This window comes from Euphorbia lathyris, chromosome 1 (assembly GCF_963576675.1).
Source record: "Euphorbia lathyris chromosome 1, ddEupLath1.1, whole genome shotgun sequence".
NCBI lineage: Eukaryota > Viridiplantae > Streptophyta > Magnoliopsida > Malpighiales > Euphorbiaceae > Euphorbia > Euphorbia lathyris.
Genome location: NC_088910.1, coordinates 131,907,966 through 131,924,912, shown reverse-complemented (window position 1 = coordinate 131,924,912; position 16,947 = coordinate 131,907,966). Strand labels below are relative to the sequence as shown.

At 47.1% G+C, this 16,947-nt stretch overlaps 48 non-coding genes across 48 annotated transcripts; all 48 read left to right on the top strand.

Moving 5' to 3' along the window:
- Positions 1–58: 58 nt before the first annotated feature.
- LOC136212665 (5S ribosomal RNA) lies at positions 59–177 on the top strand. The gene has a single exon (XR_010679810.1). It is a non-coding gene; the product is annotated as a 5S ribosomal RNA (ribosomal RNA).
- Positions 178–360: 183 nt separating this feature from the next.
- On the top strand, positions 361–479 carry LOC136213346 (5S ribosomal RNA). Its single transcript, XR_010680462.1, has one exon. It is a non-coding gene; the product is annotated as a 5S ribosomal RNA (ribosomal RNA).
- A 259-nt stretch (positions 480–738) lies between these two features.
- Positions 739–857, top strand: LOC136213334 (5S ribosomal RNA). The gene has a single exon (XR_010680451.1). It is a non-coding gene; the product is annotated as a 5S ribosomal RNA (ribosomal RNA).
- Positions 858–1,118: 261 nt separating this feature from the next.
- Positions 1,119–1,237, top strand: LOC136212664 (5S ribosomal RNA). The gene has a single exon (XR_010679809.1). It is a non-coding gene; the product is annotated as a 5S ribosomal RNA (ribosomal RNA).
- Positions 1,238–1,419: 182 nt separating this feature from the next.
- On the top strand, positions 1,420–1,538 carry LOC136214986 (5S ribosomal RNA). Its single transcript, XR_010682044.1, has one exon. It is a non-coding gene; the product is annotated as a 5S ribosomal RNA (ribosomal RNA).
- Positions 1,539–1,796: 258 nt separating this feature from the next.
- LOC136213323 (5S ribosomal RNA) lies at positions 1,797–1,915 on the top strand. Its single transcript, XR_010680440.1, has one exon. It is a non-coding gene; the product is annotated as a 5S ribosomal RNA (ribosomal RNA).
- Positions 1,916–2,374: 459 nt separating this feature from the next.
- LOC136212663 (5S ribosomal RNA) lies at positions 2,375–2,493 on the top strand. The gene has a single exon (XR_010679808.1). It is a non-coding gene; the product is annotated as a 5S ribosomal RNA (ribosomal RNA).
- A 183-nt stretch (positions 2,494–2,676) lies between these two features.
- On the top strand, positions 2,677–2,795 carry LOC136213050 (5S ribosomal RNA). Its single transcript, XR_010680182.1, has one exon. It is a non-coding gene; the product is annotated as a 5S ribosomal RNA (ribosomal RNA).
- Positions 2,796–2,979: 184 nt separating this feature from the next.
- LOC136213048 (5S ribosomal RNA) lies at positions 2,980–3,098 on the top strand. The gene has a single exon (XR_010680180.1). It is a non-coding gene; the product is annotated as a 5S ribosomal RNA (ribosomal RNA).
- Positions 3,099–3,357: 259 nt separating this feature from the next.
- Positions 3,358–3,476, top strand: LOC136213311 (5S ribosomal RNA). Its single transcript, XR_010680429.1, has one exon. It is a non-coding gene; the product is annotated as a 5S ribosomal RNA (ribosomal RNA).
- A 181-nt stretch (positions 3,477–3,657) lies between these two features.
- On the top strand, positions 3,658–3,776 carry LOC136213299 (5S ribosomal RNA). Its single transcript, XR_010680418.1, has one exon. It is a non-coding gene; the product is annotated as a 5S ribosomal RNA (ribosomal RNA).
- A 183-nt stretch (positions 3,777–3,959) lies between these two features.
- LOC136213322 (5S ribosomal RNA) lies at positions 3,960–4,078 on the top strand. The gene has a single exon (XR_010680439.1). It is a non-coding gene; the product is annotated as a 5S ribosomal RNA (ribosomal RNA).
- A 259-nt stretch (positions 4,079–4,337) lies between these two features.
- LOC136212660 (5S ribosomal RNA) lies at positions 4,338–4,456 on the top strand. The gene has a single exon (XR_010679806.1). It is a non-coding gene; the product is annotated as a 5S ribosomal RNA (ribosomal RNA).
- Positions 4,457–4,715: 259 nt separating this feature from the next.
- Positions 4,716–4,834, top strand: LOC136212339 (5S ribosomal RNA). The gene has a single exon (XR_010679501.1). It is a non-coding gene; the product is annotated as a 5S ribosomal RNA (ribosomal RNA).
- A 182-nt stretch (positions 4,835–5,016) lies between these two features.
- On the top strand, positions 5,017–5,135 carry LOC136214984 (5S ribosomal RNA). The gene has a single exon (XR_010682043.1). It is a non-coding gene; the product is annotated as a 5S ribosomal RNA (ribosomal RNA).
- A 259-nt stretch (positions 5,136–5,394) lies between these two features.
- LOC136213287 (5S ribosomal RNA) lies at positions 5,395–5,513 on the top strand. Its single transcript, XR_010680407.1, has one exon. It is a non-coding gene; the product is annotated as a 5S ribosomal RNA (ribosomal RNA).
- Positions 5,514–5,769: 256 nt separating this feature from the next.
- On the top strand, positions 5,770–5,888 carry LOC136212659 (5S ribosomal RNA). Its single transcript, XR_010679805.1, has one exon. It is a non-coding gene; the product is annotated as a 5S ribosomal RNA (ribosomal RNA).
- A 183-nt stretch (positions 5,889–6,071) lies between these two features.
- On the top strand, positions 6,072–6,190 carry LOC136215433 (5S ribosomal RNA). The gene has a single exon (XR_010682473.1). It is a non-coding gene; the product is annotated as a 5S ribosomal RNA (ribosomal RNA).
- Positions 6,191–6,373: 183 nt separating this feature from the next.
- LOC136213047 (5S ribosomal RNA) lies at positions 6,374–6,492 on the top strand. The gene has a single exon (XR_010680179.1). It is a non-coding gene; the product is annotated as a 5S ribosomal RNA (ribosomal RNA).
- Positions 6,493–6,751: 259 nt separating this feature from the next.
- Positions 6,752–6,870, top strand: LOC136213275 (5S ribosomal RNA). The gene has a single exon (XR_010680396.1). It is a non-coding gene; the product is annotated as a 5S ribosomal RNA (ribosomal RNA).
- A 259-nt stretch (positions 6,871–7,129) lies between these two features.
- On the top strand, positions 7,130–7,248 carry LOC136214425 (5S ribosomal RNA). The gene has a single exon (XR_010681511.1). It is a non-coding gene; the product is annotated as a 5S ribosomal RNA (ribosomal RNA).
- Positions 7,249–7,430: 182 nt separating this feature from the next.
- On the top strand, positions 7,431–7,549 carry LOC136214983 (5S ribosomal RNA). The gene has a single exon (XR_010682042.1). It is a non-coding gene; the product is annotated as a 5S ribosomal RNA (ribosomal RNA).
- Positions 7,550–7,808: 259 nt separating this feature from the next.
- On the top strand, positions 7,809–7,927 carry LOC136213263 (5S ribosomal RNA). Its single transcript, XR_010680385.1, has one exon. It is a non-coding gene; the product is annotated as a 5S ribosomal RNA (ribosomal RNA).
- Positions 7,928–8,184: 257 nt separating this feature from the next.
- LOC136212658 (5S ribosomal RNA) lies at positions 8,185–8,303 on the top strand. The gene has a single exon (XR_010679804.1). It is a non-coding gene; the product is annotated as a 5S ribosomal RNA (ribosomal RNA).
- Positions 8,304–8,486: 183 nt separating this feature from the next.
- LOC136215430 (5S ribosomal RNA) lies at positions 8,487–8,605 on the top strand. The gene has a single exon (XR_010682471.1). It is a non-coding gene; the product is annotated as a 5S ribosomal RNA (ribosomal RNA).
- A 183-nt stretch (positions 8,606–8,788) lies between these two features.
- LOC136213046 (5S ribosomal RNA) lies at positions 8,789–8,907 on the top strand. The gene has a single exon (XR_010680178.1). It is a non-coding gene; the product is annotated as a 5S ribosomal RNA (ribosomal RNA).
- Positions 8,908–9,166: 259 nt separating this feature from the next.
- LOC136213251 (5S ribosomal RNA) lies at positions 9,167–9,285 on the top strand. Its single transcript, XR_010680374.1, has one exon. It is a non-coding gene; the product is annotated as a 5S ribosomal RNA (ribosomal RNA).
- A 259-nt stretch (positions 9,286–9,544) lies between these two features.
- On the top strand, positions 9,545–9,663 carry LOC136214424 (5S ribosomal RNA). The gene has a single exon (XR_010681510.1). It is a non-coding gene; the product is annotated as a 5S ribosomal RNA (ribosomal RNA).
- A 258-nt stretch (positions 9,664–9,921) lies between these two features.
- LOC136213239 (5S ribosomal RNA) lies at positions 9,922–10,040 on the top strand. The gene has a single exon (XR_010680363.1). It is a non-coding gene; the product is annotated as a 5S ribosomal RNA (ribosomal RNA).
- Positions 10,041–10,298: 258 nt separating this feature from the next.
- Positions 10,299–10,417, top strand: LOC136212042 (5S ribosomal RNA). The gene has a single exon (XR_010679220.1). It is a non-coding gene; the product is annotated as a 5S ribosomal RNA (ribosomal RNA).
- A 181-nt stretch (positions 10,418–10,598) lies between these two features.
- On the top strand, positions 10,599–10,717 carry LOC136213227 (5S ribosomal RNA). The gene has a single exon (XR_010680351.1). It is a non-coding gene; the product is annotated as a 5S ribosomal RNA (ribosomal RNA).
- Positions 10,718–10,898: 181 nt separating this feature from the next.
- Positions 10,899–11,017, top strand: LOC136213216 (5S ribosomal RNA). Its single transcript, XR_010680340.1, has one exon. It is a non-coding gene; the product is annotated as a 5S ribosomal RNA (ribosomal RNA).
- Positions 11,018–11,275: 258 nt separating this feature from the next.
- LOC136214629 (5S ribosomal RNA) lies at positions 11,276–11,394 on the top strand. Its single transcript, XR_010681710.1, has one exon. It is a non-coding gene; the product is annotated as a 5S ribosomal RNA (ribosomal RNA).
- A 182-nt stretch (positions 11,395–11,576) lies between these two features.
- On the top strand, positions 11,577–11,695 carry LOC136212900 (5S ribosomal RNA). Its single transcript, XR_010680040.1, has one exon. It is a non-coding gene; the product is annotated as a 5S ribosomal RNA (ribosomal RNA).
- Positions 11,696–11,954: 259 nt separating this feature from the next.
- LOC136212040 (5S ribosomal RNA) lies at positions 11,955–12,073 on the top strand. The gene has a single exon (XR_010679218.1). It is a non-coding gene; the product is annotated as a 5S ribosomal RNA (ribosomal RNA).
- Positions 12,074–12,255: 182 nt separating this feature from the next.
- LOC136212026 (5S ribosomal RNA) lies at positions 12,256–12,374 on the top strand. Its single transcript, XR_010679205.1, has one exon. It is a non-coding gene; the product is annotated as a 5S ribosomal RNA (ribosomal RNA).
- Positions 12,375–12,633: 259 nt separating this feature from the next.
- LOC136213204 (5S ribosomal RNA) lies at positions 12,634–12,752 on the top strand. The gene has a single exon (XR_010680329.1). It is a non-coding gene; the product is annotated as a 5S ribosomal RNA (ribosomal RNA).
- A 259-nt stretch (positions 12,753–13,011) lies between these two features.
- LOC136213173 (5S ribosomal RNA) lies at positions 13,012–13,130 on the top strand. The gene has a single exon (XR_010680299.1). It is a non-coding gene; the product is annotated as a 5S ribosomal RNA (ribosomal RNA).
- Positions 13,131–13,390: 260 nt separating this feature from the next.
- LOC136214735 (5S ribosomal RNA) lies at positions 13,391–13,509 on the top strand. Its single transcript, XR_010681809.1, has one exon. It is a non-coding gene; the product is annotated as a 5S ribosomal RNA (ribosomal RNA).
- Positions 13,510–13,692: 183 nt separating this feature from the next.
- Positions 13,693–13,811, top strand: LOC136213192 (5S ribosomal RNA). The gene has a single exon (XR_010680318.1). It is a non-coding gene; the product is annotated as a 5S ribosomal RNA (ribosomal RNA).
- Positions 13,812–14,070: 259 nt separating this feature from the next.
- Positions 14,071–14,189, top strand: LOC136212486 (5S ribosomal RNA). The gene has a single exon (XR_010679639.1). It is a non-coding gene; the product is annotated as a 5S ribosomal RNA (ribosomal RNA).
- A 242-nt stretch (positions 14,190–14,431) lies between these two features.
- On the top strand, positions 14,432–14,550 carry LOC136214981 (5S ribosomal RNA). Its single transcript, XR_010682040.1, has one exon. It is a non-coding gene; the product is annotated as a 5S ribosomal RNA (ribosomal RNA).
- Positions 14,551–14,809: 259 nt separating this feature from the next.
- LOC136213180 (5S ribosomal RNA) lies at positions 14,810–14,928 on the top strand. The gene has a single exon (XR_010680307.1). It is a non-coding gene; the product is annotated as a 5S ribosomal RNA (ribosomal RNA).
- A 258-nt stretch (positions 14,929–15,186) lies between these two features.
- Positions 15,187–15,305, top strand: LOC136213172 (5S ribosomal RNA). The gene has a single exon (XR_010680298.1). It is a non-coding gene; the product is annotated as a 5S ribosomal RNA (ribosomal RNA).
- Positions 15,306–15,565: 260 nt separating this feature from the next.
- On the top strand, positions 15,566–15,684 carry LOC136214734 (5S ribosomal RNA). Its single transcript, XR_010681808.1, has one exon. It is a non-coding gene; the product is annotated as a 5S ribosomal RNA (ribosomal RNA).
- A 183-nt stretch (positions 15,685–15,867) lies between these two features.
- On the top strand, positions 15,868–15,986 carry LOC136213168 (5S ribosomal RNA). Its single transcript, XR_010680295.1, has one exon. It is a non-coding gene; the product is annotated as a 5S ribosomal RNA (ribosomal RNA).
- A 259-nt stretch (positions 15,987–16,245) lies between these two features.
- LOC136212484 (5S ribosomal RNA) lies at positions 16,246–16,364 on the top strand. The gene has a single exon (XR_010679638.1). It is a non-coding gene; the product is annotated as a 5S ribosomal RNA (ribosomal RNA).
- Positions 16,365–16,606: 242 nt separating this feature from the next.
- Positions 16,607–16,725, top strand: LOC136214980 (5S ribosomal RNA). The gene has a single exon (XR_010682039.1). It is a non-coding gene; the product is annotated as a 5S ribosomal RNA (ribosomal RNA).
- Positions 16,726–16,947: the final 222 nt, after the last annotated feature.

Here is a 16,947-nt window from a genome sequence, read left to right as displayed (position 1 = left end):
ATACGGGAGAAAGGGGCGCCCAGTATGGAATATATGCTTAGTTTTTGCATGTGATGACGGGTGCGATCATACCAGCACTAATGCACCGGATCCCATCAGAACTCCGAAGTTAAACGTGCTTGGGCGAGAGTAGTACTAAGATGGTTGACCTCTTGGGAAGTCCTCGTGTTGCACCCCCAAACTTTTTTGCAACGTGCATTTTTTAATTATTTAATTTTTTTTTACACCATGGCGTGCATGTTTTCGAGGCGGGGGTCAGTGTTTGGGGTCCGGGGGCTTGTGCATGCACGTGAAGGATGAGCATACGGGAGAAAGGGGCGCCCAGTATGGAATATATGCTTAGTTTTTGCATGGGATGACGGGTGCGATCATACCAGCACTAATGCACCGGATCCCATCAGAACTCCGAAGTTAAACGTGCTTGGGCGAGAGTAGTACTAAGATGGGTGACCTCTTGGGAAGTCCTCGTGTTGCACCCCCAAACTTTTTTGCAACGTGCATTTTTTAATTATTTAATTTTTTTTTCACCATGGCGTGCACGTTTTCGAGGCGGGCCCAAACTTTTTTGCAACGTGCATTTTTTAATTATTTAATTTTTTTTTCACCATGGCGTGCACGTTTTCGAGGCGGGGGTCAGTGTTTGGGGTCCGGGGGCTTGTGCATGCACGTGAAGGATGAGCATACGGGAGAAAGGGCCGCCCAGTATGGAATATATGCTTAGTTTTTGCATGGGATGACGGGTGCGATCATACCAGCACTAATGCACCGGATCCCATCAGAACTCCGAAGTTAAACGTGCTTGGGCGAGAGTAGTACTAAGATGGGTGACCTCTTGGGAAGTCCTCGTGTTGCACCCCTAAACTTTTTTGCAACGTGCATTTTTTAATTATTTAATTTTTTTTTCACCATGGCGTGCACGTTTTCGAGGCGGGCCCAAACTTTTTTGCAACGTGCATTTTTTAATTATTTAATTTTTTTTTTTCACCATGGCGTGCACGTTTTCGAGGCGGGGGTCAGTGTTTGGGGTCCGGGGGCTTGTGCATGCACGTGAAGGATGAGCATACGGGAGAAAGGGGCGCCCAGTATGGAATATATGCTTAGTTTTTGCATGTGATGACGGGTGCGATCATACCAGCACTAATGCACCGGATCCCATCAGAACTCCGAAGTTAAACGTGCTTGGGCGAGAGTAGTACTAAGATGGTTGACCTCTTGGGAAGTCCTCGTGTTGCACCCCCAAACTTTTTTGCAACGTGCATTTTTTAATTATTTAATTTTTTTTTCACCATGGCGTGCATGTTTTCGAGGCGGGGGTCAGTGTTTGGGGTCCGGGGGCTTGTGCATGCACGTGAAGGATGAGCATACGGGAGAAAGGGGCGCCCAGTATGGAATATATGCTTAGTTTTTGCATGGGATGACGGGTGCGATCATACCAGCACTAATGCACCGGATCCCATCAGAACCCCGAAGTTAAACGTGCTTGGGCGAGAGTAGTACTAAGATGGGTGACCTCTTCGGAAGTCCTCGTGTTGCACCCCCAAACTTTTTTGCAACGTGCATTTTTTAATTATTTAATTTTTTTTCACCATGGCGTGCACGTTTTCGAGGCGGGCCCAAACTTTTTTGCAACGTGCATTTTTTAATTATTTAATTTTTTTTTCACCATGGCGTGCACGTTTTCGAGGCGGGGGTCAGTGTTTGGGGTCCGGGGGCTTGTGCATGCACGTGAAGGATGAGCATACGGGAGAAAGGGGCGCCCAGTATGGAATATATGCTTAGTTTTTGCATGGGATGACGGGTGCGATCATACCAGCACTAATGCACCGGATCCCATCAGAACTCCGAAGTTAAACGTGCTTGGGCGAGAGTAGTACTAAGATGGGTGACCTCTTGGGAAGTCCTCGTGTTGCACCCCTAAACTTTTTTGCAACGTGCATTTTTTAATTATTTAATTTTTTTTTCACCATGGCGTGCACGTTTTCGAGGCGGGCCCAAACTTTTTTGCAACGTGCATTTTTTAATTATTTAATTTTTTTTCACCATGGCGTGCACGTTTTCGAGGCGGGGGTCAGTGTTTGGGGTCCGGGGGCTTGTGCATGCACGTGAAGGATGAGCATACGGGAGAAAGGGGCGCCCAGTATGGAATATATGCTTAGTTTTTTCACCATGGCGTGCACGTTTTCGAGGCGGGCCCAAACTTTTTTGCAACGTGCATTTTTTAATTATTTAATTTTTTTTCACCATGGCGTGCACGTTTTCGAGGCGGGGGTCAGTGTTTGGGGTCCGGGGGCTTGTGCATGCACGTGAAGGATGAGCATACGGGAGAAAGGGGCGCCCAGTATGGAATATATGCTTAGTTTTTGCATGTGATGACGGGTGCGATCATACCAGCACTAATGCACCGGATCCCATCAGAACTCCGAAGTTAAACGTGCTTGGGCGAGAGTAGTACTAAGATGGTTGACCTCTTGGGAAGTCCTCGTGTTGCACCCCCAAAATTTTTTGCAACGTGCATTTTTTAATTATTTAATTTTTTTTTTCACCATGGCGTGCATGTTTTCGAGGCGGGGGTCAGTGTTTGGGGTCCGGGGGCTTGTGCATGCACGTGAAGGATGAGCATACGGGAGAAAGGGGCGCCCAGTATGGAATATATGCTTAGTTTTTGCATGGGATGACGGGTGCGATCATACCAGCACTAATGCACCGGATCCCATCAGAACTCCGAAGTTAAACGTGCTTGGGCGAGAGTAGTACTAAGATGGGTGACCTCTTCGGAAGTCCTCGTGTTGCACCCCCAAACTTTTTTGCAACGTGCATTTTTTAATTATTTAATTTTTTTTTTTCACCATGGCGTGCATGTTTTCGAGGCGGGGGTCAGTGTTTGGGGTCCGGGGGCTTGTGCATGCACGTGAAGGATGAGCATACGGGAGAAAGGGGCGCCCAGTATGGAATATATGCTTAGTTTTTGCATGGGATGACGGGTGCGATCATACCAGCACTAATGCACCGGATCCCATCAGAACTCCGAAGTTAAACGTGCTTGGGCGAGAGTAGTACTAAGATGGGTGACCTCTTCGGAAGTCCTCGTGTTGCACCCCCAAACTTTTTTGCAACGTGCATTTTTTAATTATTTAATTTTTTTTTCACCATGGCGTGCACGTTTTCGAGGCGGGCCCAAACTTTTTTGCAACGTGCATTTTTTAATTATTTAATTTTTTTTTCACCATGGCGTGCACGTTTTCGAGGCAGGGGTCAGTGTTTGGGGTCCGGGGGCTTGTGCATGCACGTGAAGGATGAGCATACGGGAGAAAGGGGCGCCCAGTATGGAATATATGCTTAGTTTTTGCATGGGATGACGGGTGCGATCATACCAGCACTAATGCACCGGATCCCATCAGAACTCCGAAGTTAAACGTGCTTGGGCGAGAGTAGTACTAAGATGGGTGACCTCTTGGGAAGTCCTCGTGTTGCACCCCTAAACTTTTTTATAACGTGCATTTTTTAATTATTTAATTTTTTTTCACCATGGCGTGCACGTTTTCGAGGCGGGGGTCAGTGTTTGGGGTCCGGGGGCTTGTGCATGCACGTGAAGGATGAGCATACGGGAGAAAGGGGCGCCCAGTATGGAATATATGCTTAGTTTTTGCATGTGATGACGGGTGCGATCATACCAGCACTAATGCACCGGATCCCATCAGAACTCCGAAGTTAAACGTGCTTGGGCGAGAGTAGTACTAAGATGGGTGACCTCTTGGGAAGTCCTCGTGTTGCACCCCCAAACTTTTTTGCAACGTGCATTTTTTAATTATTTAATTTTTTTTTTCACCATGGCGTGCATGTTTTCGAGGCGGGGGTCAGTGTTTGGGGTCCGGGGGCTTGTGCATGCACGTGAAGGATGAGCATACGGGAGAAAGGGGCGCCCAGTATGGAATATATGCTTAGTTTTTGCATGGGATGACGCGTGCGATCATACCAGCACTAATGCACCGGATCCCATCAGAACTCCGAAGTTAAACGTGCTTGGGCGAGAGTAGTACTAAGATGGGTGACCTCTTGGGAAGTCCTCGTGTTGCACCCCCAAACTTTTTTGCAACGTGCATTTTTTAATTATTTAATTTTTTTTTCACCATGGCGTGCACGTTTTCGAGGCGGGCCCAAACTTTTTTGCAACGTGCATTTTTTAATTATTTAATTTTTTTTTCACCATGGCGTGCACGTTTTCGAGGCGGGGGTCAGTGTTTGGGGTCCGGGGGCTTGTGCATGCACGTGAAGGATGAGCATACGGGAGAAAGGGGCGCCCAGTATGGAATATATGCTTAGTTTTTGCATGTGATGACGGGTGCGATCATACCAGCACTAATGCACCGGATCCCATCAGAACTCCGAAGTTAAACGTGCTTGGGCGAGAGTAGTACTAAGATGGTTGACCTCTTGGGAAGTCCTCGTGTTGCACCCCCAAACTTTTTTGCAACGTGCATTTTTTAATTATTTAATTTTTTTTTCACCATGGCGTGCACGTTTTCGAGGCGGGCCCAAACTTTTTTGCAACGTGCATTTTTTAATTATTTAATTTTTTTTTCACCATGGCGTGCACGTTTTCGAGGCGGGGGTCAGTGTTTGGGGTCCGGGGGCTTGTGCATGCACGTGAAGGATGAGCATACGGGAGAAAGGGGCGCCCAGTATGGAATATATGCTTAGTTTTTGCATGGGATGACGGGTGCGATCATACTAGCACTAATGCACCGGATCCCATCAGAACTCCGAAGTTAAACGTGCTTGGGCGAGAGTAGTACTAAGATGGGTGACCTCTTGGGAAGTCCTCGTGTTGCACCCCTAAACTTTTTTGCAACGTGCATTTTTTAATTATTTAATTTTTTTTTCACCATGGCGTGCACGTTTTCGAGGCGGGGGTCAGTGTTTGGGGTCCGGGGGCTTGTGCATGCACGTGAAGGATGAGCATACGGGAGAAAGGGGCGCCCAGTATGGAATATATGCTTAGTTTTTGCATGGGATGACGGGTGCGATCATACCAGCACTAATGCACCGGATCCCATCAGAACCCCGAAGTTAAACGTGCTTGGGCGAGAGTAGTACTAAGATGGGTGACCTCTTCGGAAGTCCTCGTGTTGCACCCCCAAACTTTTTTGCAACGTGCATTTTTTAATTATTTAATTTTTTTTTCACCATGGCGTGCACGTTTTCGAGGCGGGCCCAAACTTTTTTGCAACGTGCATTTTTTAATTATTTAATTTTTTTTTCACCATGGCGTGCACGTTTTCGAGGCGGGGGTCAGTGTTTGGGGTCCGGGGGCTTGTGCATGCACGTGAAGGATGAGCATACGGGAGAAAGGGGCGCCCAGTATGGAATATATGCTTAGTTTTTGCATGGGATGACGGGTGCGATCATACCAGCACTAATGCACCGGATCCCATCAGAACTCCGAAGTTAAACGTGCTTGGGCGAGAGTAGTACTAAGATGGGTGACCTCTTGGGAAGTCCTCGTGTTGCACCCCTAAACTTTTTTGCAACGTGCATTTTTTAATTATTTAATTTTTTTTCACCATGGCGTGCACGTTTTCGAGGCGGGCCCAAACTTTTTTGCAACGTGCATTTTTTAATTATTTAATTTTTTTCACCATGGCGTGCACGTTTTCGAGGCGGGGGTCAGTGTTTGGGGTCCGGGGGCTTGTGCATGCACGTGAAGGATGAGCATACGGGAGAAAGGGGCGCCCAGTATGGAATATATGCTTAGTTTTTGCATGTGATGACGGGTGCGATCATACCAGCACTAATGCACCGGATCCCATCAGAACTCCGAAGTTAAACGTGCTTGGGCGAGAGTAGTACTAAGATGGTTGACCTCTTGGGAAGTCCTCGTGTTGCACCCCCAAACTTTTTTGCAACGTGCATTTTTTAATTATTTAATTTTTTTTTTCACCATGGCGTGCATGTTTTCGAGGCGGGGGTCAGTGTTTGGGGTCCGGGGGCTTGTGCATGCACGTGAAGGATGAGCATACGGGAGAAAGGGGCGCCCAGTATGGAATATATGCTTAGTTTTTGCATGGGATGACAGGTGCGATCATACCAGCACTAATGCACCGGATCCCATCAGAACTCCGAAGTTAAACGTGCTTGGGCGAGAGTAGTACTAAGATGGGTGACCTCTTCGGAAGTCCTCATGTTGCACCCCCAAACTTTTTTGCAACGTGCATTTTATAATTATTTAATTTTTTTTTTCACCATGGCGTGCATGTTTTCGAGGCGGGGGTCAGTGTTTGGGGTCCGGGGGCTTGTGCATGCACGTGAAGGATGAGCATACGGGAGAAAGGGGCGCCCAGTATGGAATATATGCTTAGTTTTTGCATGGGATGACGGGTGCGATCATACCAGCACTAATGCACCGGATCCCATCAGAACTCCGAAGTTAAACGTGCTTGGGCGAGAGTAGTACTAAGATGGGTGACCTCTTCGGAAGTCCTCGTGTTGCACCCCCAAACTTTTTTGCAACGTGCATTTTTTAATTATTTAATTTTTTTTTCACCATGGCGTGCACGTTTTCGAGGCGGGCCCAAACTTTTTTGCAACGTGCATTTTTTAATTATTTAATTTTTTTTTCACCATGGCGTGCACGTTTTCGAGGCAGGGGTCAGTGTTTGGGGTCCGGGGGCTTGTGCATGCACGTGAAGGATGAGCATACGGGAGAAAGGGGCGCCCAGTATGGAATATATGCTTAGTTTTTGCATGGGATGACGGGTGCGATCATACCAGCACTAATGCACCGGATCCCATCAGAACTCCGAAGTTAAACGTGCTTGGGCGAGAGTAGTACTAAGATGGGTGACCTCTTGGGAAGTCCTCGTGTTGCACCCCTAAACTTTTTTGCAACGTGCATTTTTTAATTATTTAATTTTTTTTTCACCATGGCGTGCACGTTTTCGAGGCGGGCCCAAACTTTTTTGCAACGTGCATTTTTTAATTATTTAATTTTTTTTTCACCATGGCGTGCACGTTTTCGAGGCAGGGGTCAGTGTTTGGGGTCCGGGGGCTTGTGCATGCACGTGAAGGATGAGCATACGGGAGAAAGGGGCGCCCAGTATGGAATATATGCTTAGTTTTTGCATGGGATGACGGGTGCGATCATACCAGCACTAATGCACCGGATCCCATCAGAACTCCGAAGTTAAACGTGGTTGGGCGAGAGTAGTACTAAGATGGGTGACCTCTTGGGAAGTCCTCGTGTTGCACCCCTAAACTTTTTTGCAACGTGCATTTTTTAATTATTTAATTTTTTTTTCACCATGGCGTGCACGTTTTCGAGGCGGGGGTCAGTGTTTGGGGTCCGGGGGCTTGTGCATGCACGTGAAGGATGAGCATACGGGAGAAAGGGGCGCCCAGTATGGAATATATGCTTAGTTTTTGCATGGGATGACGGGTGCGATCATACCAGCACTAATGCACCGGATCCCATCAGAACCCCGAAGTTAAACGTGCTTGGGCGAGAGTAGTACTAAGATGGGTGACCTCTTCGGAAGTCCTCGTGTTGCACCCCCAAACTTTTTTGCAACGTGCATTTTTTAATTATTTAATTTTTTTTTCACCATGGCGTGCACGTTTTCGAGGCGGGCCCAAACTTTTTTGCAACGTGCATTTTTTAATTATTTAATTTTTTTTTCACCATGGCGTGCACGTTTTCGAGGCGGGGGTCAGTGTTTGGGGTCCGGGGGCTTGTGCATGCACGTGAAGGATGAGCATACGGGAGAAAGGGGCGCCCAGTATGGAATATATGCTTAGTTTTTGCATGGGATGACGGGTGCGATCATACCAGCACTAATGCACCGGATCCCATCAGAACTCCGAAGTTAAACGTGCTTGGGCGAGAGTAGTACTAAGATGGGTGACCTCTTGGGAAGTCCTCGTGTTGCACCCCTAAACTTTTTTGCAACGTGCATTTTTTAATTATTTAATTTTTTTTCACCATGGCGTGCACGTTTTCGAGGCGGGCCCAAACTTTTTTGCAACGTGCATTTTTTAATTATTTAATTTTTTTTCACCATGGCGTGCACGTTTTCGAGGCGGGGGTCAGTGTTTGGGGTCCGGGGGCTTGTGCATGCACGTGAAGGATGAGCATACGGGAGAAAGGGGCGCCCAGTATGGAATATATGCTTAGTTTTTGCATGTGATGACGGGTGCGATCATACCAGCACTAATGCACCGGATCCCATCAGAACTCCGAAGTTAAACGTGCTTGGGCGAGAGTAGTACTAAGATGGTTGACCTCTTGGGAAGTCCTCGTGTTGCACCCCCAAACTTTTTTGCAACGTGCATTTTTTAATTATTTAATTTTTTTTTTCACCATGGCGTGCATGTTTTCGAGGCGGGGGTCAGTGTTTGGGGTCCGGGGGCTTGTGCATGCACGTGAAGGATGAGCATACGGGAGAAAGGGGCGCCCAGTATGGAATATATGCTTAGTTTTTGCATGGGATGACAGGTGCGATCATACCAGCACTAATGCACCGGATCCCATCAGAACTCCGAAGTTAAACGTGCTTGGGCGAGAGTAGTACTAAGATGGGTGACCTCTTCGGAAGTCCTCATGTTGCACCCCCAAACTTTTTTGCAACGTGCATTTTATAATTATTTAATTTTTTTTTTCACCATGGCGTGCATGTTTTCGAGGCGGGGGTCAGTGTTTGGGGTCCGGGGGCTTGTGCATGCACGTGAAGGATGAGCATACGGGAGAAAGGGACGCCCAGTATGGAATATATGCTTAGTTTTTGCATGGGATGACGGGTGCGATCATACCAGCACTAATGCACCGGATCCCATCAGAACTCCGAAGTTAAACGTGCTTGGGCGAGAGTAGTACTAAGATGGGTGACCTCTTCGGAAGTCCTCGTGTTGCACCCCCAAACTTTTTTGCAACGTGCATTTTTTAATTATTTAATTTTTTTTTCACCATGGCGTGCACGTTTTCGAGGCGGGCCCAAACTTTTTTGCAACGTGCATTTTTTAATTATTTAATTTTTTTTTCACCATGGCGTGCACGTTTTCGAGGCAGGGGTCAGTGTTTGGGGTCCGGGGGCTTGTGCATGCACGTGAAGGATGAGCATACGGGAGAAAGGGGCGCCCAGTATGGAATATATGCTTAGTTTTTGCATGGGATGACGGGTGCGATCATACCAGCACTAATGCACCGGATCCCATCAGAACTCCGAAGTTAAACGTGCTTGGGCGAGAGTAGTACTAAGATGGGTGACCTCTTGGGAAGTCCTCGTGTTGCACCCCTAAACTTTTTTGCAACGTGCATTTTTTAATTATTTAATTTTTTTTTCACCATGGCGTGCACGTTTTCGAGGCGGGCCCAAACTTTTTTGCAACGTGCATTTTTTAATTATTTAATTTTTTTTTCACCATGGCGTGCACGTTTTCGAGGCAGGGGTCAGTGTTTGGGGTCCGGGGGCTTGTGCATGCACGTGAAGGATGAGCATACGGGAGAAAGGGGCGCCCAGTATGGAATATATGCTTAGTTTTTGCATGGGATGACGGGTGCGATCATACCAGCACTAATGCACCGGATCCCATCAGAACTCCGAAGTTAAACGTGGTTGGGCGAGAGTAGTACTAAGATGGGTGACCTCTTGGGAAGTCCTCGTGTTGCACCCCTAAACTTTTTTATAACGTGCATTTTTTAATTATTTAATTTTTTTTTCACCATGGCGTCCACGTTTTCGAGGCGGGCCCAAACTTTTTTGCAACGTGCATTTTTTAATTATTTAATTTTTTTTCACCATGGCGTGCACGTTTTCGAGGCGGGGGTCAGTGTTTGGGGTCCGGGGGCTTGTGCATGCACGTGAAGGATGAGCATAGGGGAGAAAGGGGCGCCCAGTATGGAATATATGCTTAGTTTTTGCATGTGATGACGGGTGCGATCATACCAGCACTAATGCACCGGATCCCATCAGAACTCCGAAGTTAAACGTGCTTGGGCGAGAGTAGTACTAAGATGGGTGACCTCTTGGGAAGTCCTCGTGTTGCACCCCTAAACTTTTTTATAACGTGCATTTTTTAATTATTTAATTTTTTTTTCACCATGGCGTGCACGTTTTCGAGGCGGGCCCAAACTTTTTTGCAACGTGCATTTTTTAATTATTTAATTTTTTTTCACCATGGCGTGCACGTTTTCGAGGCGGGGGTCAGTGTTTGGGGTCCGGGGGCTTGTGCATGCACGTGAAGGATGAGCATACGGGAGAAAGGGGCGCCCAGTATGGAATATATGCTTAGTTTTTGCATGTGATGACGGGTGCGATCATACCAGCACTAATGCACCGGATCCCATCAGAACTCCGAAGTGAAACGTGCTTGGGCGAGAGTAGTACTAAGATGGGTGACCTCTTGGGAAGTCCTCGTGTTGCACCCCCAAACTTTTTTGCAACGTGCATTTTTTAATTATTTAATTTTTTTTCACCATGGCGTGCACGTTTTCGAGGCGGGGGTCAGTGTTTGGGGTCCGGGGGCTTGTGCATGCACGTGAAGGATGAGCATACGAGAGAAAGGGGCGCCCAGTATGGAATATATGCTTAGTTTTTGCATGGGATGACGGGTGCGATCATACCAGCACTAATGCACCGGATCCCATCAGAACTCCGAAGTTAAACGTGCTTGGGCGAGAGTAGTACTAAGATGGGTGACCTCTTGGGAAGTCCTCGTGTTGCACCCCCAAACTTTTTTGCAACGTGCATTTTTTAATTATTTAATTTTTTTTCACCATGGCGTGCACGTTTTCGAGGCGGGGGTCAGTGTTTGGGGTCCGAGGGCTTGTGCATGCACGTGAAGGATGAGCATACGAGAGAAAGGGGCGCCCAGTATGGAATATATGCTTAGTTTTTGCATGGGATGACGGGTGCGATCATACCAGCACTAATGCACCGGATCCCATCAGAACTCCGAAGTTAAACGTGCTTGGGCGAGAGTAGTACTAAGATGGGTGACCTCTTGGGAAGTCCTCGTGTTGCACCCCTAAACTTTTTTATAACGTGCATTTTTTAATTATTTAATTTTTTTTTCACCATGGCGTGCACGTTTTCGAGGCGGGCCCAAACTTTTTTGCAACGTGCATTTTTTAATTATTTAATTTTTTTTCACCATGGCGTGCACGTTTTCGAGGCGGGGGTCAGTGTTTGGGGTCCGGGGGCTTGTGCATGCACGTGAAGGATGAGCATACGGGAGAAAGGGGCGCCCAGTATGGAATATATGCTTAGTTTTTGCATGTGATGACGGCTGCGATCATACCAGCACTAATGCACCGGATCCCATCAGAACTCCGAAGTTAAACGTGCTTGGGCGAGAGTAGTACTAAGATGGTTGACCTCTTGGGAAGTCCTCGTGTTGCACCCCCAAACTTTTTTGCAACGTGCATTTTTTAATTATTTAATTTTTTTTTCACCATGGCGTGCATGTTTTCGAGGCGGGGGTCAGTGTTTGGGGTCCGAGGGCTTGTGCATGCACGTGAAGGATGAGCATACGGGAGAAAGGGGCGCCCAGTATGGAATATATGCTTAGTTTTTGCATGGGATGACGGGTGCGATCATACCAGCACTAATGCACCGGATCCCATCAGAACTCCGAAGATAAACGTGCTTGGGCGAGAGTAGTACTAAGATGGGTGACCTCTTGGGAAGTCCTCGTGTTGCACCCCCAAATTTTTTTGCAACGTGCATTTTTTAATTATTTAATTTTTTTTTCACCATGGCGTGCACGTTTTCAAGGCGGGCCCAAACTTTTTTGCAACGTGCATTTTTTAATTATTTAATTTTTTTTTCACCATGGCGTGCACGTTTTCGAGGCGGGGGTCAGTGTTTGGGGTCCGGGGGCTTGTGCATGCACGTGAAGGATGAGCATACGGGAGAAAGGGGCGCCCAGTATGGAATATATGCTTAGTTTTTGCATGGGATGACGGGTGCGATCATACCAGCACTAATGCACCGGATCCCATCAGAACTCCGAAGTGAAACGTGCTTGGGCGAGAGTAGTACTAAGATGGGTGACCTCTTGGGAAGTCCTCGTGTTGCACCCCTAAACTTTTTTGCAACGTGCATTTTTTAATTATTTAATTTTTTTTTCACCATGGCGTGCACGTTTTCGAGGCGGGGGTCAGTGTTTGGGGTCCGGGGGCTTGTGCATGCACGTGAAGGATGAGCATACGGGAGAAAGGGGCGCCCAGTATGGAATATATGCTTAGTTTTTGCATGGGATGACGGGTGCGATCATACCAGCACTAATGCACCGGATCCCATCAGAACTCCGAAGTTAAACGTGCTTGGGCGAGAGTAGTACTAAGATGGGTGACCTCTTGGGAAGTCCTCGTGTTGCACCTCCAAACTTTTTTGCAACGTGCATTTTTTAATTATTTAATTTTTTTTTCACCATGGCGTGCACGTTTTCGAGGCGGGCCCAAACTTTTTTGCAACGTGCATTTTTTAATTATTTAATTTTTTTTTCACCATGGCGTGCACGTTTTCGAGGCGGGGGTCAGTGTTTGGGGTCCGGGGGCTTGTGCATGCACGTGAAGGATGAGCATACGGGAGAAAGGGGCGCCCAGTATGGAATATATGCTTAGTTTTTGCATGGGATGACGGGTGCGATCATACCAGCACTAATGCACCGGATCCCATCAGAACTCCGAAGTTAAACGTGCTTGGGCGAGAGTAGTACTAAGATGGGTGACCTCTTGGGAAGTCCTCGTGTTGCACCCCTAAACTTTTTTGCAACGTGCATTTTTTAATTATTTAATTTTTTTTTCACCATGGCGTGCACGTTTTCGAGGCGGGCCCAAACTTTTTTGCAACGTGCATTTTTTAATTATTTAATTTTTTTTTCACCATGGCGTGCACGTTTTCGAGGCGGGGGTCAGTGTTTGGGGTCCGGGGGCTTGTGCATGCACGTGAAGGATGAGCATACGGGAGAAAGGGGCGCCCAGTATGGAATATATGCTTAGTTTTTGCATGGGATGACGGGTGCGATCATACCAGCACTAATGCACCGGATCCCATCAGAACTCCGAAGTTAAACGTGCTTGGGTGAGAGTAGTACTAAGATGGGTGACCTCTTGGGAAGTCCTCGTGTTGCACCCCTAAACTTTTTTGCAACGTGCATTTTTTAATTATTTAATTTTTTTTTCACCATGGCGTGCACGTTTTCGAGGCGGGCCCAAACTTTTTTGCAACGTGCATTTTTTAATTATTTAATTTTTTTTTTCACCATGGCGTGCACGTTTTCGAGGCGGGGGTCAGTGTTTGGGGTCCGGGGGCTTGTGCATGCACGTGAAGGATGAGCATACGGGAGAAAGGGGCGCCCAGTATGGAATATATGCTTAGTTTTTGCATGTGATGACGGGTGCGATCATACCAGCACTAATGCAACGGATCCCATCAGAACTCCGAAGTTAAACGTGCTTGGGCGAGAGTAGTACTAAGATGGTTGACCTCTTGGGAAGTCCTCGTGTTGCACCCCCAAACTTTTTTGCAACGTGCATTTTTTAATTATTTAATTTTTTTTTTCACCATGGCGTGCATGTTTTCGAGGCGGGGGTCAGTGTTTGGGGTCCGGGGGCTTGTGCATGCACGTGAAGGATGAGCATACGGGAGAAAGGGGCGCCCAGTATGGAATATATGCTTAGTTTTTGCATGGGATGACGGGTGCGATCATACCAGCACTAATGCACCGGATCCCATCAGAACTCCGAAGTTAAACGTGCTTGGGCGAGAGTAGTACTAAGATGGGTGACCTCTTGGGAAGTCCTCGTGTTGCACCCCCAATCTTTTTTGCAACGTGCATTTTTTAATTATTTAATTTTTTTTTCACCATGGCGTGCACGTTTTCGAGGCGGGCCCAAACTTTTTTGCAACGTGCATTTTTTAATTATTTAATTTTTTTTTCACCATGGCGTGCACGTTTTCGAGGCGGGGGTCAGTGTTTGGGGTCCGGGGGCTTGTGCATGCACGTGAAGGATGAGCATACGGGAGAAAGGGGCGCCCAGTATGGAATATATGCTTAGTTTTTGCATGGGATGACGGGTGCGATCATACCAGCACTAATGCACCGGATCCCATCAGAACTCCGAAGTTAAACGTGCTTGGGCGAGAGTGGTACTAAGATGGGTGACCTCTTGGGAAGTCCTCGTGTTGCACCCCTAAACTTTTTTGCAACGTGCATTTTTTAATTATTTAATTTTTTTTTCACCATGGCGGGCCCAAACTTTTTTGCAACGTGCATTTTTTAATTATTTAATTTTTTTTTCACCATGGCGTGCACGTTTTCGAGGCGGGAGTCAGTGTTTGGGGTCCGGGGGCTTGTGCATGCACGTGAAGGATGAGCATACGGGAGAAAGGGGCGCCCAGTATGGAATATATGCTTAGTTTTTGCATGGGATGACGGGTGCGATCATACCAGCACTAATGCACCGGATCCCATCAGAACCCCGAAGTTAAACGTGCTTGGGCGAGAGTAGTACTAAGATGGGTGACCTCTTCGGAAGTCCTCGTGTTGCACCCCCAAACTTTTTTGCAACGTGCATTTTTTAATTATTTAATTTTTTTTTCACCATGGCGTGCACGTTTTCGAGGCGGGCCCAAACGTTTTTGCAACGTGCATTTTTTAATTATTTAATTTTTTTTTCACCATGGCCTGCACGTTTTCGAGGCAGGGGTCAGTGTTTGGGGTCCAGGGGCTTGTGCATGCACGTGAAGGATGAGCATACGGGAGAAAGGGGCGCCCAGTATGGAATATATGCTTAGTTTTTGCATGGGATGACGGGTGCGATCATACCAGCACTAATGCACCGGATCCCATCAGAACTCCGAAGTTAAACGTGCTTGGGCGAGAGTAGTACTAAGATGGGTGACCTCTTGGGAAGTCCTCGTGTTGCACCCCTAAACTTTTTTATAACGTGCATTTTTTAATTATTTAATTTTTTTTTCACCATGGCGTGCACGTTTTCGAGGCGGGCCCAAACTTTTTTGCAACGTGCATTTTTTAATTATTTAATTTTTTTTCACCATGGCGTGCACGTTTTCGAGGCGGGGGTCAGTGTTTGGGGTCCGGGGGCTTGTGCATGCACGTGAAGGATGAGCATACGGGAGAAAGGGGCGCCCAGTATGGAATATATGCTTAGTTTTTGCATGGGATGACGGGTGCGATCATACCAGCACTAATGCACCGGATCCCATCAGAACTCCGAAGTTAAACGTGCTTGGGTGAGAGTAGTACTAAGATGGGTGACCTCTTGGGAAGTCCTCGTGTTGCACCCCTAAACTTTTTTGCAACGTGCATTTTTTAATTATTTAATTTTTTTTTCACCATGGCGTGCACGTTTTCGAGGCGGGCCCAAACTTTTTTGCAACGTGCATTTTTTAATTATTTAATTTTTTTTTTCACCATGGCGTGCACGTTTTCGAGGCGGGGGTCAGTGTTTGGGGTCCGGGGGCTTGTGCATGCACGTGAAGGATGAGCATACGGGAGAAAGGGGCGCCCAGTATGGAATATATGCTTAGTTTTTGCATGTGATGACGGGTGCGATCATACCAGCACTAATGCAACGGATCCCATCAGAACTCCGAAGTTAAACGTGCTTGGGCGAGAGTAGTACTAAGATGGTTGACCTCTTGGGAAGTCCTCGTGTTGCACCCCCAAACTTTTTTGCAACGTGCATTTTTTAATTATTTAATTTTTTTTTTCACCATGGCGTGCATGTTTTCGAGGCGGGGGTCAGTGTTTGGGGTCCGGGGGCTTGTGCATGCACGTGAAGGATGAGCATACGGGAGAAAGGGGCGCCCAGTATGGAATATATGCTTAGTTTTTGCATGGGATGACGGGTGCGATCATACCAGCACTAATGCACCGGATCCCATCAGAACTCCGAAGTTAAACGTGCTTGGGCGAGAGTAGTACTAAGATGGGTGACCTCTTGGGAAGTCCTCGTGTTGCACCCCCAATCTTTTTTGCAACGTGCATTTTTTAATTATTTAATTTTTTTTTCACCATGGCGTGCACGTTTTCGAGGCGGGCCCAAACTTTTTTGCAACGTGCATTTTTTAATTATTTAATTTTTTTTTCACCATGGCGTGCACGTTTTCGAGGCGGGGGTCAGTGTTTGGGGTCCGGGGGCTTGTGCATGCACGTGAAGGATGAGCATACGGGAGAAAGGGGCGCCCAGTATGGAATATATGCTTAGTTTTTGCATGGGATGACGGGTGCGATCATACCAGCACTAATGCACCGGATCCCATCAGAACTCCGAAGTTAAACGTGCTTGGGCGAGAGTGGTACTAAGATGGGTGACCTCTTGGGAAGTCCTCGTGTTGCACCCCTAAACTTTTTTGCAACGTGCATTTTTTAATTATTTAATTTTTTTTTCACCATGGCGGGCCCAAACTTTTTTGCAACGTGCATTTTTTAATTATTTAATTTTTTTTTCACCATGGCGTGCACGTTTTCGAGGCGGGAGTCAGTGTTTGGGGTCCGGGGGCTTGTGCATGCACGTGAAGGATGAGCATACGGGAGAAAGGGGCGCCCAGTATGGAATATATGCTTAGTTTTTGCATGGGATGACGGGTGCGATCATACCAGCACTAATGCACCGGATCCCATCAGAACCCCGAAGTTAAACGTGCTTGGGCGAGAGTAGTACTAAGATGGGTGACCTCTTCGGAAGTCCTCGTGTTGCACCCCCAAACTTTTTTGCAACGTGCATTTTTTAATTATTTAATTTTTTTTTCACCATGGCGTGCACGTTTTCGAGGCGGGCCCAAACGTTTTTGCAACGTGCATTTTTTAATTATTTAATTTTTTTTTCACCATGGCGTGCACGTTTTCGAGGCAGGGGTCAGTGTTTGGGGTCCAGGGGCTTGTGCATGCACGTGAAGGATGAGCATACGGGAGAAAGGGGCGCCC